A 16,656-nucleotide genomic window follows, 5' to 3' on the forward strand; every position below is an offset into this window, starting at 1 on the left:
TCTTATATGGATATGATTATTGGTGTCCCAAAACAATTACAATAGTAACATCAAATATCACTGATAACAGATTACCATAACATATATAATAATAATGATGGAAAAGTCTGAAATATTACAAGAATTACCAAAATGTGACACAGATATTTGAAGTGAGCAAATGTTGGAAAAATGGCACAGACATACTTGCTTGACACAGTGTTGCCACAAACTTTCAATTTGTAAACATTGCAGTATATGTGAATGCAATAAAGCCAAGTACAATAAAGTGAGGCATGCCTGTAAATATGGAACTTAGTTCTATATTTATTCAAACACCTATTGACATAACCAAGTTACATAAAGAATTAAGAAAATGCTCCAAGTAAAAACCACTTTTCAGAGTTTTTTTTTCTGGATATTTCAGGCTAAGAGAATTCAATTCATTTAAATATTCATGTAAGTAACACCAACAATCCATATAAGTATCTCAACATTTATCTTTATTTTCCTTTGTATTTCTGTTGAAAGATTCTTTTCTTTAAAAAAATATAGTATAATACAGCATTCCTTTGAATAAAAATTTCATTAATAGGCCAGTATTAGGTAGTAAGCAAAATGAGCTATGACTAGTTTTATTCACTTATACTTAGTTTAATACCATGTTATTAAATTTTCAGTTCCCATTATTAAAATGACACTTATATCCTTTTCAACTACCTGGATTAAAAAATCAACTCTTGAGAAGCATGAAGCCCAAATGCAGAATAAACTATAATGCTTAGAATTAATTGCTTCTATTAACAACAACAAAAATGTATAATGTAAGTGGTAAAGTTTGCAGAGAACAGCTGAAAAATAATGCCTCCTGATAGGTTAACTTACTTGTGAAATAATTCCCAAGCTAGGATATTATCATTTAAAGTTGCTTTTCTGTCCCTTGGGCAATATTTTCTTATTCTGTGTTTCACTAATAAAGTTTACCTCAGTCGTTTATTTAGTTATTGTTGTCAGTTTGCAAGCCAATAAAATACATAAACTATATAATTAGCACAAGAAATATGTGTGTTTTATAGACATTTATGGTACATTTTTGGTGATTTTATAGGTTGTGTAACTAACAGTAAATCTCTAAACATCTAAGACAGCTTCTGCCCTGAAGGCACCATTTCCCAGCTGTTACTTGAAACATTAGTCACTACTGATTTTGTAGGATTTTTAAATTAATACATGCTGTTGACGAGGATGTGGAGAAAAGGGAACACTCAAACACTGCTGGTGAGAATGCAGACTGGTGCAGCCTCTGTGGAAAACAGTATGGAGTTTCCTCAAAAAATTAAAAATGGAACTGCCATTTGACCCAGTGATCCCACTTCTAGGAATATATCCCAAAAAATCAGAAACACTCAAGAGAAAGAATGCATGCACCCCTATGTTCATAGCAGCGCAATTTACAATAGCTAAGATTTGGAAACAGCTTAGGTGCCCATCAGCAAAGAAGTGGATTAAAAAAACTGTGGTACATCTACACAATGGAATACTATGCTGCTATAAAAAAGAAGGAATTCTTACCATTTGCAACAGCATGGGTGGACCTGGAGAGCATTATGATAAATAAATAAGCCAGTCAAAGAAAGACAAGTATCACATGATTTCATTCATATGTGGAATCTAAGAAACAACATATATTGATGAACAAAAATAGACCCAGAGACATAGATGCATCGAACAGACTGTTAAACCTCAGAGGGAAGGTAGGGGATGAGGGAAAGAGACCAACCAATGAACTCAAATGGGTATATGCAGAACCCATAGATACAGACAATAGGGTGGTGAAGGTCTGGGGTGGGGTCAGGGGTAGGGTGGGAGAGGTCAATGGGGGGAGAGGGGGACATATGTAATACTTTCAATAATAAATATTTTTTAATTAATTGATTAAGACATGCTATGATTCTACTTTTAATTGGTACTTTATTCATTCAGTCAGGCCTCTCTGGGTGCCACGTGCTATGTCAGGTCTGGGGAGGAATAAGGTCTGACCACTGAAGAAGGGTTGTGTTTCCTGATTGTGTAGAGAAAGTAGCTGACTGGACGCTGAAACCCTGAGGAGGGCATGTGAGGGTACCATCACCAGCGCTTACTTTAATAGTCATTTTAAACACAACCTCTTCACCAGGGATTTATCAGCCAATTGCCAGAACTAAAAATATTGTTATTATTACAATAATAATAAAATTTAAAGAACATCGTGGATAATAGTCTGATCTAGGGAATAGAATCAGGTGATGTCTACAATGGATCAAGTGAACAGGTGGCAGGACCTCTAGCAGCCTAACCTGCACGATGTGCTCACACAGCCAAACATTTGGGCCAGCTCTCCCAGTGGCTTTCTGTGCTAAAGAATGCAATCAGCACTTCCTTAGTGCTGGTAAGATGCAGATGAATACATTTATATGTAAATACAGTGGATACTCCTTATTTGCGGTTCACCAAATTAGCCCAGACTGAGCCCAGGACCCCAGGAGAAGAGCAGGGTTGGCTTCCTTCAAGCCTTTGGTCACAATACTTTTGTCAATAGATCTGCACATAACCTTGTTTTATGTGTATTTCTGTTTAAAGATGCCGTTTTAATATATAATACTGATTGTTGATTCATGAACATTGAACTTGTGGCTGACAGCACTATAACTCATGCCTGAATGAACTTCATTTAACACAGGTATTTTCTCCTTGAGGCACATCACAACCTTCTTGCCCTTAGGAACACTAGACAGCACTCAGCTTGGAGCTATATTAAACAGCAAAACACAAATAAAAAAACAAAAATGCAAAAATGGGGCACTAACTACTAGACCATGAACAGGCCTCTTGTTGACAGTGTGAGAGCTGAACCAAGGAGGCAGAGCATATCTTGCTCACCTCACCTCACCTGGGACCATGTGCATCAGGTGACAGAGTTTTTGCTGCTCTGTGCCAGTCTATGAATGATCATAAAAGTCCTATGTGTTGATTTGGGGGTTACAAGTAAATTTTAGCAAGTAGATGAATTCATGATTACAGAATAACAAGTAAAAAGGATCAATTGTATATGAAGAAGCCTGTTAAGACATTTTTAAATGATGAAAATGTTCAAACATACACAAAAGTAGAGAGAACATTAACTTCTTTTTATCTGAATCACTTTTTTTTCTAAATTGCTTCTGTGACCTAAATATTTGAGGAGGTGAAAGTTGTGCTTGCCCTTTTCAGATAAGAAAGATTAGCACATAGCCTATCTGGCTGATAGGCCTATGGCCTGCTGTTTACACAGCTGAGTTATTTGATAATCAGTATGAACCAAAACCATACTACACATGTCATAATGAACAAACAGGAGTGATGATGAAGAAGAACTTGTTGTGTCATAAATACATTTAAAAAATTAAGTCTTTTACTTGGAAAAACAAGGATTAATGGGTAAAAATAAATTTTACTTATCAAAGGTATGTGAATTTTATTTCACATCAATTAGAGTCCTAAATGAGCCTAAAGTGAACAGCACCCACCAGCTGATGATGAAGCAGCAACTATCCATGTTTGAAAAGTGTTTTTGATGGATTCTAGACAATCTAACATACCATGGAAAACTGACCCAAAAAGTTGGCCCAAGTCAGTGTCCTGGTTGGAAATGTCAGATGTGAACCCAAGAATGGGCTAGATGGATGTGAAGTTACTGCTTTGAGAAATTTATAATTTCAAACAGACACCTCTTTACCCAGGAATTCACATTTCCAACAGCCAAAATGAAAAGAAAATTATACTAATGATGATTAAATCCAAATTGATAAGAAAAAAAAGAACAAGAAATCCTTCTTTTTGGGCAAATAAGTATTCTTTTTCTCTGTTTCACATTTACCTATTTTTAGATGTGATGGAAAATGTCACAGCATAGTAAGTACTCCTACCATAATCTCAAAGGTAATTTCTAAACAGTTTTGTTTTCAATCGCACATTCCTGAAATGAATACAGAAATGGAAACATCTGCCACATGCATGTGAATTTCAGCCCTGAACATATACCTTAGCAAATTTCAGACACTAACACATTCTTAACCAAAGACCATGTAGATTACCTTTTCCTCTTCTGTGCATGCCACTCTCCATAGCAAGAAAATGTATCACATAACATATCATTTGCCCCAAACCAATTTTTCCAAGTTTCATGATTATCATCTCCCTATTTCTGGAACAGAACAGTCATGCACAGTTTGCCAACAGTAATTCAGACTTAGGCTGCTAGTCACTTCCTAGACAAGGCTGTCTTGACAACCAATACCTGTTTTCCTGACATTTCAATCTGTGTAATGAGATGTTGCTGCCCTGTCATGTGGATAGATGTTTCAGTAGGATGCAAGAGAGAATGGTTTATATGCAGCCTCAATTATCTACCCCTGACTAGTCAGGAAAGACAGAAGTAATTGGGATAATGGTTTTGTGGAGGGGAAAAACATTAAATTTAGGAAGCCAGGAACTAATTAGGAGACTTGCCACATGTTAAAATCCATCTCTCTAAGGCATCAGGATGGGGGATGAGTGGGGAGGATATTAGGGAAGAAGGAGGCCAGGATCAAATGAGAGTGGCTAGCTTTGTCCTTCCTCAGCCCAGTGAGCTTTGACTTCAGCAAGAAATCAGCTGAAGATTAAATGTCTCTTCTCAAAAATCAGTAATAGTTAGGTAATAACAACTTTACTCATTCAACTGGGTTACTTTACTTACTGATATTTTTTTTTTAAATATATTTTATTGATTTTTTTTTCTTTTTTTACAGAGAGGAAGGGAGAGAGATAGAGAGTCAGAAACATCGATGAGAGAGAAACATCGATCAGCTGCCTCCTGCACATCTCCTACTGGGGATGTGCCCGCAACCCAGGTACATGCCCTTGACCGGAATCGAACCCGGGACCCTTCACTCCGCAGGCCGACGCTCTATCCACTGAGCCAAACTGGTTTCGGTGCTTACTGATATTTTTATCTTGGTTTGGGAAACTGCAATATCCAAAGAATTAATGTCTTATTTAAAAATGTAATATCAGCTGATAACAACTAATGAAATTGAAGCAGTAATCAAAAAACTTCCAGCAAACAAAAGTCCTGAAGTGGATAGATGTATAGACAAGTTTTACCAAACATTCAAAGAAGAATTGATACCTATCCTTTTCAAACTATTCCAAAACATTCAAGAGGAGGTATGATTTCCAAGCTCTTTTTATGAGGCCAGAATTATCCTAATCACAAAACCAGATAAAAACACTACCAAAAAAAAGAAAATTACAGGCCAATATCCCTGATGAACATAGATGCTAAAATCCTCAACAAAATATTAGCAAACTGGATCCAGCAATACATTTGAAAGATCATACACCATGACCAAGTAGGATTTATTCTGGGGATGTAAAGCTGGTTTCCTATATAATAAAAGCCTAATATGCAAATTGTCCCCTCCACCAGGAGTTCAACTGGGAGTTTGACCCAGAGTTCAACCAGGGGGCGGGGCCAGCCAGCCAACTGCCCATGGCCCCTCCCTCCAGCCAGCCCGGCCCCAGCCAGCGGCAGCAGCAGGCAGCTGGGGGAAGGGAGGCACCAGCTGGCAGCTGGCAGCCGCTAGGGACCCTACCCATGCACGAATTTGTGCACTGGACCTCTAGTAATATTAATAAATCAATAAGTGTGATACTTCACATAAACAAAATGAAGGATAAAAGTCACATGGTTGTATCAATTGACACAGAAAAAGCATTCAACAAAATCCAGCACAGAATTTTTATAAAAACTCTCAGCAAAGTGGGAATAGAGGGATTATATTACAAGATAATAAAGGCCTTATATGACAAACCGATAGCCAACATCATACTCAATGGGCAAAAACTAAAAGCATTTCCCTTAAGAACAGAAATAAGACAGGATGTCCACTTTCACCACCCAGTCAACATAGTACTGTAAGTCCTAGCCACAGTAATCAGACAAGAAGGAAAAATAAAAGGCATCCAAATTGGAAACAACCCAAGAGCCCATCAGTAGATGAGTGGATAGCAAAGCTGTGGTATATTTAAACAATGAAATACTATGCAGCTGTAAAAAAAGAAGGATATTTTATCCTTTGAGTCAGCATGGATAAACCTAGAGATTATTATGCTAAGCAAAATAAGCCAGTTAGAGAAAGACAAATATCACATAATCTCACTTATATGTGGAGTCTAATGAACACAATAAACTGATGAACAAAACAGGTCCAGAGACATGGAAGTATGGCACTAACTGACAGATCTCAGAGGGAAAGGGGGCAGAGAGTAGGAAGAGATTAACCAAAGCACTTATACGCATATGTGCATAGACAATGGACACAGACATTGAAGGCCTGGGGTAGGGCAGGAGCCAGGTATAAGGAAGCTAAGGCAGGAAAGTGGGGGACATCTGTAATACTCTCAACAATAAAAATAAAATTTAAAAAACTGAATATCAACTTCTTCAATTTGGGGAAATTTTTTCTACAAAAATTAGATATATCTTTTTATGTATAATTACTCAATATTATTGAGGCTGAAAAAAATTAGTGAAATAGAAGGAGTTTTTTACCCAAAGAGAAATATTATCATGAATTCTCTCCCCCAACTTATCTCCTTGACATTCCTTATTCATTATAAATCAAAGATAATGCATATCCTATCTAATAATAGACAAAGATTGAAATTGACCGTAGCTTCACTACGCCTCCCATTGGCTAATCAGCGAGATATGCAAATTAACCGCCAACAAAGATGGCGGATAATTTGCATATGTAGGCACGAAGCAGCGGAGCAAAGACTGAAGGCGGCTCTGGCCAGAGCAGCGAGGGCTGTGAAGACGGCTCCAGCCGGAGAGGCACCAGTTTTCCTCCGGCACCCGGGACCCAGGCCTATTGCACGAATCTTTTCGTGCAACAGGCCTCTAGTATTATATATTAATTAAAATCTGGGAGAGCCAGTTGCCACTGTGTGTGTGTGTGTGTGTATGTATTAGAACCCTATTTACTCCACTAGTAAATTCCTTATTGATTCCTTGACACAACTCAACCATTCACATATGTAGACATATACACATATATAGGATGTGTATATACCCATGTATTTTTGTCATGTAGACAAAATCTAGGCTTTATCAATTTGATTTGCTTGTCCTGAAGGTTCAATGGCCACCAGCTTGGTTATACTGCTCAGTCTTTCCACTGACTACAGTTATTGAGAAAGCTATTCTTACCGGTTCCATGTTTGGAAAGGGAAACAAGATACTATAATTTGAGTTCAACAGAGCATGAGCAGAACATATGTATATTATCCAGAGTTTAGGAAGGGCATTTGGCCAGGAGAAGCACATGCAAAGACAGGGAACTCTTTCTACTTGCCTGGTACTTTTCTGGGCCTTTTCCTCCCTCCTTTTGACCTTAGTTAGCTTTCCTTGATGGAGCTTACCTGCCTTACTCCAGCACAACTGATTAAGAAGCATGAGAGGGAAGATTCACTCGGTCACTCCTTCATTTATTCCTTTATTCAAATAGCATTCTTGAGGACCTACTATGTGTCAGACAAAATAGACATAAACCTTGCCTTCATGACTCCTACAACTCAATAGGGGAGATAGACATTAAACAAATATTATAATCAACTAATTGATAAACCATCATTGCAATAAGCACAGAGCACTGGTAGAATAACGTATTGGGTATCCTGTAGCTCTTTCCCATGCTAAATCCTAAAGCCCTCCTAGCACCCAAGATATAAAACATTCTAGTGTAAATTGCTGTGATACTGGAGAAAGAATAAAAAACTCAGAGTGACTGGGGGCTGCTTACAACTGTTTTGCTTTTTCCAATATCTAAGGTCAAAATATGACATTCTAGCCTTCTTTAGAACTCTGTCCTTTCACTGAATTAATTGGTAATACTGTTTTACGTATCTGTAGTGAGTTTTAAAGTACTTTCACACATGGAGTTAGTTGCTTTACAGTCTTCTTTTTATTTTTTTGGAACAGAGTGGAATAATCACTACTTAATTATCCATTTGATCTTTAAAAACATTCTGTGATATAGATAGAGCCTATTTTTATAAATTCTTTTATTTATATTTAGTTAATTATTATAGACTAGAGGCCGAGTGCACGAATTGATGCATGGTGGGGTCCCTCCCAGCCGATCAGGGCCCTCTTGTCCAGTCCCAATTAGGGCGGCCAGGGGGAAGGTTGGCTGTGGGAGCACACTGACCACCAGGGGGCAGCTCCTGCATTGAGCGTCTGCCCCCTGGTGGTCAGTGTGCGTCATAGCTACCAGTCAGTCATCCAGTCGTCCCATCATAATGGTCACTTAGGCTTTTATATATATACTAGAGGCCCAGTGCACGGAATTTGTGCATGGAGGGGGGGTGTCCCTCAACCCAGCCTGCACCCTCTCCAATCTGGGACCCCTCCGGGGATGTCTGACTGCTGGTTTGGGCCTGATTCTGCAGGCAGTTGGACATCCCTCTCACAATCTGGGACTGCTGGCTCCTAACCATTCGCCTGCCTACCTGCCTGATTGCCACTAACCGCTTCTGCCTGCCAGCCTGATCATCCCCTAACTGCTCCCCTGCTGGTCCAATGGCCTCCAACTACCCTCCACTGCCAGCCCGATAGCCCACAACTTCCCTCCCCTGCAGGCCTTGTTGCCCCCAGCTGCCCTTCCCTGCAGGCTTGGTCCCCCCCAACTGCCCTTCCCTGCAGGCTTGGTTCCCCCCAACTTCCATCCCCTGCAGGCCCAATTGCCCCCAACTGCCCTCCCCTGCTGGCCTGATCACCCACAACTGCCCTCCCCTGCCAGCCATCTTGTGGTGGCCATCTTGTGGTGGCCATCTTGTGGTGGCCATCTTGTGATGACATCACACAAGGACATGATGCCACCTAGGCCTTTATTATATAGGATAGATGATTGTAGATAAGGAAATGGAAATGTCAAGGCTAAGTGACTAGCTCAACTCTACAGAGCTAGGAGGTTGGGACAGGGGTCTTCTGACTGTGGTTGTCACTTCTCTACTTGATTTGTATGTTGGAGTTCAGGAGAGTGATTGCATGTTTGCATAACTTGATCACTAGGCAACAATCATTCATTCTTTTTCATTATTTTTAATGAGGTTGGGCAAGACTGTGGAATAAACGAGCTAAGTTGTAAACATTTAAATACAAATTTGTTTTTTACATTACCTGACTGGGGCAGGTAGGGAAGAGAGGTGGATAGACAGCTCATTTCCTCCATGGATATACCTTCTTTATATCTATAACAGTATAAGCAACTTCACATGAATCTATTTTTCTCCATAGCTCATAATAATTTAGAAGTTAGTCGCATGAAGAAGCTTTTTGCTTTGTCATGAGAGTGTTCTGGGATATAGAATTGAGTCCCCATGACATCTTCTTGCTTTGATTCCTAAGTTCTATCCCCAACAAATGTGCTAAGGCAGAAAGTTAGGTTAAGATAGAATGCAGTTATTTCAAATAACCCAATCAAATTAATGTGAATACAATGATGTTTGTCAACAAAGAGGAACAAAACGTGCCTGGACACCTTGCGCCCATTAGGCTTTATTTATGTGTATACATTAACGTTAAAAGACAATGTTTGGTATTGAGAAAATGTAGCAAGAAAAACTATAAGTCTCTTATACACACAAATTGTGGCACATGATTTTCCAATGCTTCTTTAACAGATCATAGTTTCTTTTTTTGTTTCTTTTTTTTATTGATTTCAGGGAGGAAGGGAAAGAGATAGCGAGATAGAAACATCAATGATGAGAGAGAATCATTGATTGGCTGCCTCTTGCACGCCCCCTACTGGGAGGGATTGAGCTCACAACCCGGGTAAATGCCATTGGCCGGAATCAAACCTGGGACCCTTTAGTTTGCAGCCGACGCTCTATCCACTGAGCCAAAGCAGTGGTCGGCAAACTCATTAGTCAACAGAGCCAAATATCAACAGTACAACGATTGAAATTTCTTTTGAGAGCCAAATTTTTTTAAACTATATAGGTAGGTACATTGTTATTAACTTAATTAGGGTACTCCTAAGGCTTAGGAAGAGCCACACTCAAGGGGACAAAAAACATGTGGCTCGCGAGCCACAGTTTGCCGACCACGGGACAGTTTCTGTGCAAGTTGTCACATTGTGAAAAACTTTGTGATAGGTCACTTGTCAAATGGGTTCACCCCCTGTCCTACCTCAGAGAGTGGCTGGAGAATGAAATTACATATGTACCATTTTTCTAGTTATCATTATCATCATCATTATTTGTTATAACAGACAATTATACTTTTAGCATTGATCATTTATATGAATTTTTGTGTCTTGGTTATGTCCACCCTTTTTAGGTTGACAAAGATTTATAGCTTATTAAATTGCTAGTTAGTTTGCAGATGTTTACTAAAATCCACTAAGGTTCAGAAATGTCTTTTTATTTCTTTTTCATAACTTTGCCCACTTTTCACACTTCCACACACCCAATAATTTTATTAAGATATATCTTCCCCAAACCTCCCAGCCTATGGCAGGTGCTAAATAAACATTGCAAGTGATGACTTCCTCAGAGAAATAGTAAAGGCTCTGAGAAGTCCCACAGTGACAAGCCCATGTAATAGTCCCCAAACCTGGAATTGGACTCTGAGGCCTTTCCTTTCTTCCTCCCTTTCTTCTCCTTCCTTTTTCTTTCCCTCCCTCCCTCCATTTCTCCTCCCTTCTTTCTTTTCCTCCTCCCTCCCTTTTTCCTCCACTCCCTTTTCTTTTTTCTCTTTCCTTACTTTCTTTCAATTTTCAGATCACTTCACAAGATGAATTGAGGAGCATTCTTTTCTTTTTTGGAAGTTTTTATTTATTTTTATTGAACTTATTGGGGTTACATTGCTTAATAAAATTATATAAGTTTCAGGTGTACAATTCTATATCATCTGTATATTGTTTTGTGTATTTACCATGCAAAGTTTTGTCTCCTTTTGTTACCATTTATACCCCATTTACCCTCTTCTACCAACCCCACCCTCCTTTCCCTTTGCTTCTCACTGTTCTGTTGTCTGTGTCTATGAGTTGTTGTTTTTTTTTGCTTAATCCCTTTATCTATTTCACCCTGTCCCCCAACCCCCTCCCCCACCCCTCTGACAGCTGTCAGTCATTTCTCTGTATCTGTGAGTTTGTTTCTATTTTGATGTTTATTTTGTTCATTACATTCCACATGTAAGTGAAATTATAGGGTATTTATCTTTCTATGACTGGCCAATAGACATATAAAAAGATGCTCAATGTCACTAATCATCAAAAATATGCAAATTAAAATTACAATGAGCCTTGGCCAGTGTGGCTCAGTTGCTTGAGTGTCTTCCCATGCACCTAAAGGTTTCTGGTTCAATTCCAGATCAGGGCACTTACCTGGGTTTCAGGCTCAATCTGAGGTATAGGGTGTGCAGGAGGTAGCCAATCAATGTCTCAATCTCACATCGATGTCTCTCTCTCTCTCTCTCTCTCTCTCTCTCTCTCTCTCTCTCTCCCTTTCTCTCTCTCTTAAATTATAAAAACTTATTTTTTAAAAACCACAATGAGATATCACCTCACCCTTGTCAGAATGGCTATCATCAGTAAATACACAAATGACAGTGTTGGTGAGGATGTGGAGAAAAGGGAACCCTCATGCACTGTTGGTGGGAATGCAGATTGGTGCAGCCACTGTGGAAAACGGTATGGAGGTTCCTCAAAAAATTAAAAATGGAACTGCCTTATGACCCAGCAATTCAACTTCTGGAAATATATCCAAAGATACCCCAAACATTGATTCAAAAGAATGTAAGGTGAAAAAGGTGAAGGGATTATGAAAAATAAAATTCACAGACAACAGTATGGTGATTGCCAGAGGGAAAGGGATAGAGGTAGAAGAGAGTATAGGAAGGATAAATGGTGATGGAAAGAGAGTTGACATGGGATGGTGAACATGCAATACAATAAACAGATGATATAGAATGGTACACATGAGACCTACATAATTTTACTAACCAATGTCTCCCCAATAAATTCAATAAAAAAGTTTAAAAATTAAAAAAAATAGCCTTTGCCAGTTTGGCTCAGTGGATAGAGTGTTGCCCTACAGACTGAAGGATCCTGGGTTCGATTCCGGTCAAGGGCATGTACCTCGGTTGCAGGCTTGATTCCTGGCTCCTGTCAGGGTGTGTGGGAGGCAACCAATCAATGTGTCTCTGTCACATCGATATTTCTTTCTCTCCGTCTCTCCTCGTCCCTTCCACTCTGTCTAAAAATCAATTGTAGTCCTAGCCAGTTTGGCTCAGTGGATAGAGCATTGGACTGCGGACCAAAGGATTTGATTCCAGTCAAGAGCACATATCTCGGTTGCAGGCTCCTCCCTGGCCCAGGCCCTGGTCGGGGCTCATGTGGAAGGCAACCAATTGATGTGTTTCTCTCACATCGATATTCCTCTCTGTCTTTCCCTCTCTCTTCCACTCTCTCTAAAAATCAATGGAAAAATATCCTCAGGTGAGGATTAACAAGAATATATGCACCTCTATATTCATTGCAGCGCTATTTACAGCAGCTGAGCTCTGGAAACAGCCCAAGTGCCTATCCGTAGATGAGTAAATAAAAAAGCTGTGGTATATTTACACAATGGAATTTTTTACACAGCCATTAAAAAAGGAAATTTTACCTGTTGTGACAGATGGATGGACCTAGAGGGTATTATTCTAAGAGGAGCACTCTTTATAGAAAAACTCTAGTCTCACCGAATAACTTGCTACACAAAAAGAGCAGGGTCCTCCCTCACATGGGCAAAGGCCTAACAATTCTCAAGAAGATCATGATGCAGGTGTTTGCTTATCCCTCTGGGATAGTGGAGAGCACTTACTTCATGGAGGTGTGAGGCTGCACTGAGTTAGTACATGTATGATGCTTAGAGCAGTGGATCCACACATGGTGAATGTTCAATAAATATGAGCTTTTATCATCATCATCATCATCATCATCATCATCATCATCATCATTATTTACTGGGGTTACAATGGGCTAGCCCTGAGTGAACTGCTTGGAAATGTTATCTGGGGTATATGTTTGGAACACTCTTCTTGGTGGCAAACATTTTTGAACCAACAAATGAACTGGCTGCTTTTAGGGGTGGCTATTTTTGACATTTTTTAAATAACCTCTCTCACAGTGGGAGGGCAGCTGTTTACAATTACCCATCTAAGTGGTTCGCAGGTGAGCCAGGGTGGAGAAATCTGGCTTTTTTTCTGTTTTCAAGTAACTTGCTGCCACATTGCACTTAGCAGGCGAACCACACCCAGTGGAAATGTGCTAAAACAGGCCAGAGTCCCTGAGACACAGAAGTGACTCATGCTCAGAAAGGATCATCACCATGGTGATTCTTCAAACACACTGCCTTGTCTGGCGGGTGTGTGTGTGTGTGTGTGTGTGTGTGTGTGGTGGGAGGTGCTCTGTGTTAGGGTCACCGAAGAAGGAACGCAGGGTCACCGAAGGAGGAACGCAGAATTACAAATTTATTAGGTCATCTGGATACCCAGATGGGCTGAGCCCCCAAATGGCACCAGCCCCCAAAGACAGGGAATCAGAGGTTTTTAAATGACTCTAGGCGGGCTTTTTCTGGGCAGAGAATTCTCTGTGCAGGTCCAGGTTCTGGGAAACTCCGGAGGGGAGAGATAATGGTCTTAGCAAGTAGAATGTGGTCTAAGCAAATGGGATGTCCACTGTGAAGAGGCCTAAAGGTCAGTTCCCAGGGGAGGAGGTATTAATTCAATTATTCTATCAGACCTAACACTCTGGAGGGCATTGCAATGAACTGGTTATTGGCCTGTTGTTGAGAATGTTGGTTTTCTCACTTGGGCGTCTTTATTCTTTCTTGGCGTGGCCAGAAGACAAGTTAGTGCTGAACCAAAAGGCCTTCTCAGCTGGGTAGGGCAGAAAATCTCCTTGCTCAATTGCCACAAACTCAGACACAACTTGTGTCCAACTGCATGGGAGCAGCCATCGGTGAGAGTGTATATGGGGAAGAAGGGTATTTTGCTTAGTTTTAAAATCATGAGAAATTGAAACCAAGCAAATCATTAAATAAAAGATTTCTGGCAAATATGTCTTCTTTTCATCATTTAAAAGCTATCAAGCTTTAGAATATGGAAAAGACAGTTTTATAAAGCTATTTGTTTGTAAAGAGCCTCCCACTAGTTAAACCCAGGAGCATTCATGTTGCCTATGGCTTCCTGGCTGCATCTCTCCAGAGATGCCTGATTTTCCCCATCCAGCTGTGGGTGTGTTCACACAAGTTCATGTTTATGTATGTGCTGTGTGTACACATGTGTATATGGGAGAGTGTTGGATTGTGGTCTGTGTGCATTGTATGTAGAGAGGATATGTGTTGTGTGTGCATGCATTCCATGTATGTACATGTGTATAGTGTGTAGTCGGGTTGTGGGAGTATGTCTTGTGATGTTTTGGAGGTATATGGTGTGTGTTAGGTATGTGTGTATTTAGATATGTGATGTGTGTTAGGTATGTGATTGTGTCCACATGTGTATACATGTGGTATACATGTGTATGTTCTGTGTGTGTGTGCAATGAGGGACAGATGCTCCTGGCACAAATAGGAAAGAGTTATACCCCAAACAAAAATCTGGTAACTCATTTTTATGCCATCTTTTATGATCAAAGCTTCATACTTACCACATGGCACAAGGAGATAGCCACACAACTTATGTGCACACATCTGGGGAGACGAAGAAAGTATACAGATTGACTAAAAGTTGCCAACTAGTTTTTCTGCATTTTATATTATGCTGGCTATGTCGGTGACTGTCAAATATTAAAATAGTACATCTTTACTATTTCTTTCTAATCTATCCATGTTTATTGCTTTGTAACAAAGAAGGAATCATTTGAGAAGCAAGGAAAAGTAGGAAAGTAAGGAGATGAGATGGAAAGGGGAAAAAGAAGTATTTAAGGCAGAAGACTGGGAATGGGGCTAAGGAGATGCTTGTTGGCCAACACTGCCTACATGTGCCAAGGAGGAGGGTCACACTCTCACCACCCAGAAACTCAGAACAATTGCCTGAGTGTACCTGAAGATAAATGAATTAATGGCGTCAGCACTGTCGTCACCCTCTCACTAGCACGTTCTCACCTGTGGCATGTTGGCCAGCTGGGTTTGCAGGTTCAAAGCTGGTTTTGGGTATCCATTCCCTGGTGAAATGTGTTGAAGTTCCCCCACATGCAAACGTTAACATAATTGCTGCATGTTCTCATGCTTAATGGGAATAACATGATACTCATGTAAAAAGCCCCAGGTGGTCTGAACAGTGGTCTTTCAGATAAGATCTTTGGGGAGGAGGGGGAAATTATGGGATGTAATCTGTTAGATACTACACCCAAATTCACAACCTTCTCTTAAACCCAATTTTCCTTAAAATGAAACCAAATCAAATTATTATGATTACCAAACAGTTGACTTAAATGACAGTAGCTAGCATTCAAGGGCTTTTGTAATTATGCTACTTTTTTCATAAAATGCTGTATTAAATAAACTTCTAACCTCCATTGCCATCTGTCCAGGAATTTGAAACACGTTCCATAGATTCATTGACAGAATGTTGCAGCAAGAAGGGACTTTAGTGATCATCTGGTACAAACACCTCATTTTTAGATGAAAAACTAAGGCCCAAATATATAAAATGACTTTCCCAAGGGACCTTGGCAGGTTTGCAGAAAACTACACTGGGAACTGAAAGCATGCCATCTGCACCCAGCTTCCAAATGCACCTTCCAGGATGAATGCACAGTGATGTAGAGCGAATGGGCTCAGGACAATCTTATCAAGGGAGAAGGACCTTAAGTACAGACTTCATTTAAAGAGGTGTTTTTATTTTTATTTTTTAATGTATTTTTATTGATTCCAGAGAGGAAGAGAGAGATAGAAACATCAATGGTGAGAGAATCATCGATCGGCTGCCTCCTGCACGCCCCCTACTGGGGATTGAGCCCACAACCCAGACGTGTGCTTTTGACCGGAATTGAACCTGACCCTTCAGTTCACAAGCTGACACTCTATCTACTGAGCCAAACCAGCTAGGGCTAAAGAGGTGCTTTTAAAGAAACCCATTTGCAAATACCCATACCTAGCCACCCAATTTCTTGTGCCAGCTCCAGGAAAGAGATAGCATGTGATTTGTCATGAGTAAAGATGCGCACAGATGTTAAACAGGGTCTGCCCAAACAGATCTCACTCATAATACATTTCCTCTAAAAAAAAAATCTTGCAGAATAAAATAACTTTTCCACTCTCATTTGAGGGCATCTGTATCTAATTGATCTGAATTAGGAAAAGGGAAAATGTATCATTTAGGAGCATTCTTGAAATTAAGCATTTTTAAACTCCTATGAAACATGTGTATGCATTTGTCTTGCTCATAGAAAGAAATATGAGAGCAAAGTTTCCTTCTTTGGGGGAAGGAGAAATAGGCCAATATATCACAACTCAGAGCACAAGACAGTTTGGCAAATAACAGACTGGCCTGTCTGCTTTATTACTTTTGAGACTATGTGGAAACTAGGTGGGTGGCAAAGGGTAACTTCCTTCTGTGCTGGC

The sequence above is a fragment of the Myotis lucifugus genome, unplaced genomic scaffold, assembly GCF_000147115.1.
Source record: "Myotis lucifugus unplaced genomic scaffold, Myoluc2.0 scaffold_21, whole genome shotgun sequence".
In the NCBI taxonomy this organism is placed as follows: Eukaryota; Metazoa; Chordata; class Mammalia; order Chiroptera; family Vespertilionidae; genus Myotis; species Myotis lucifugus.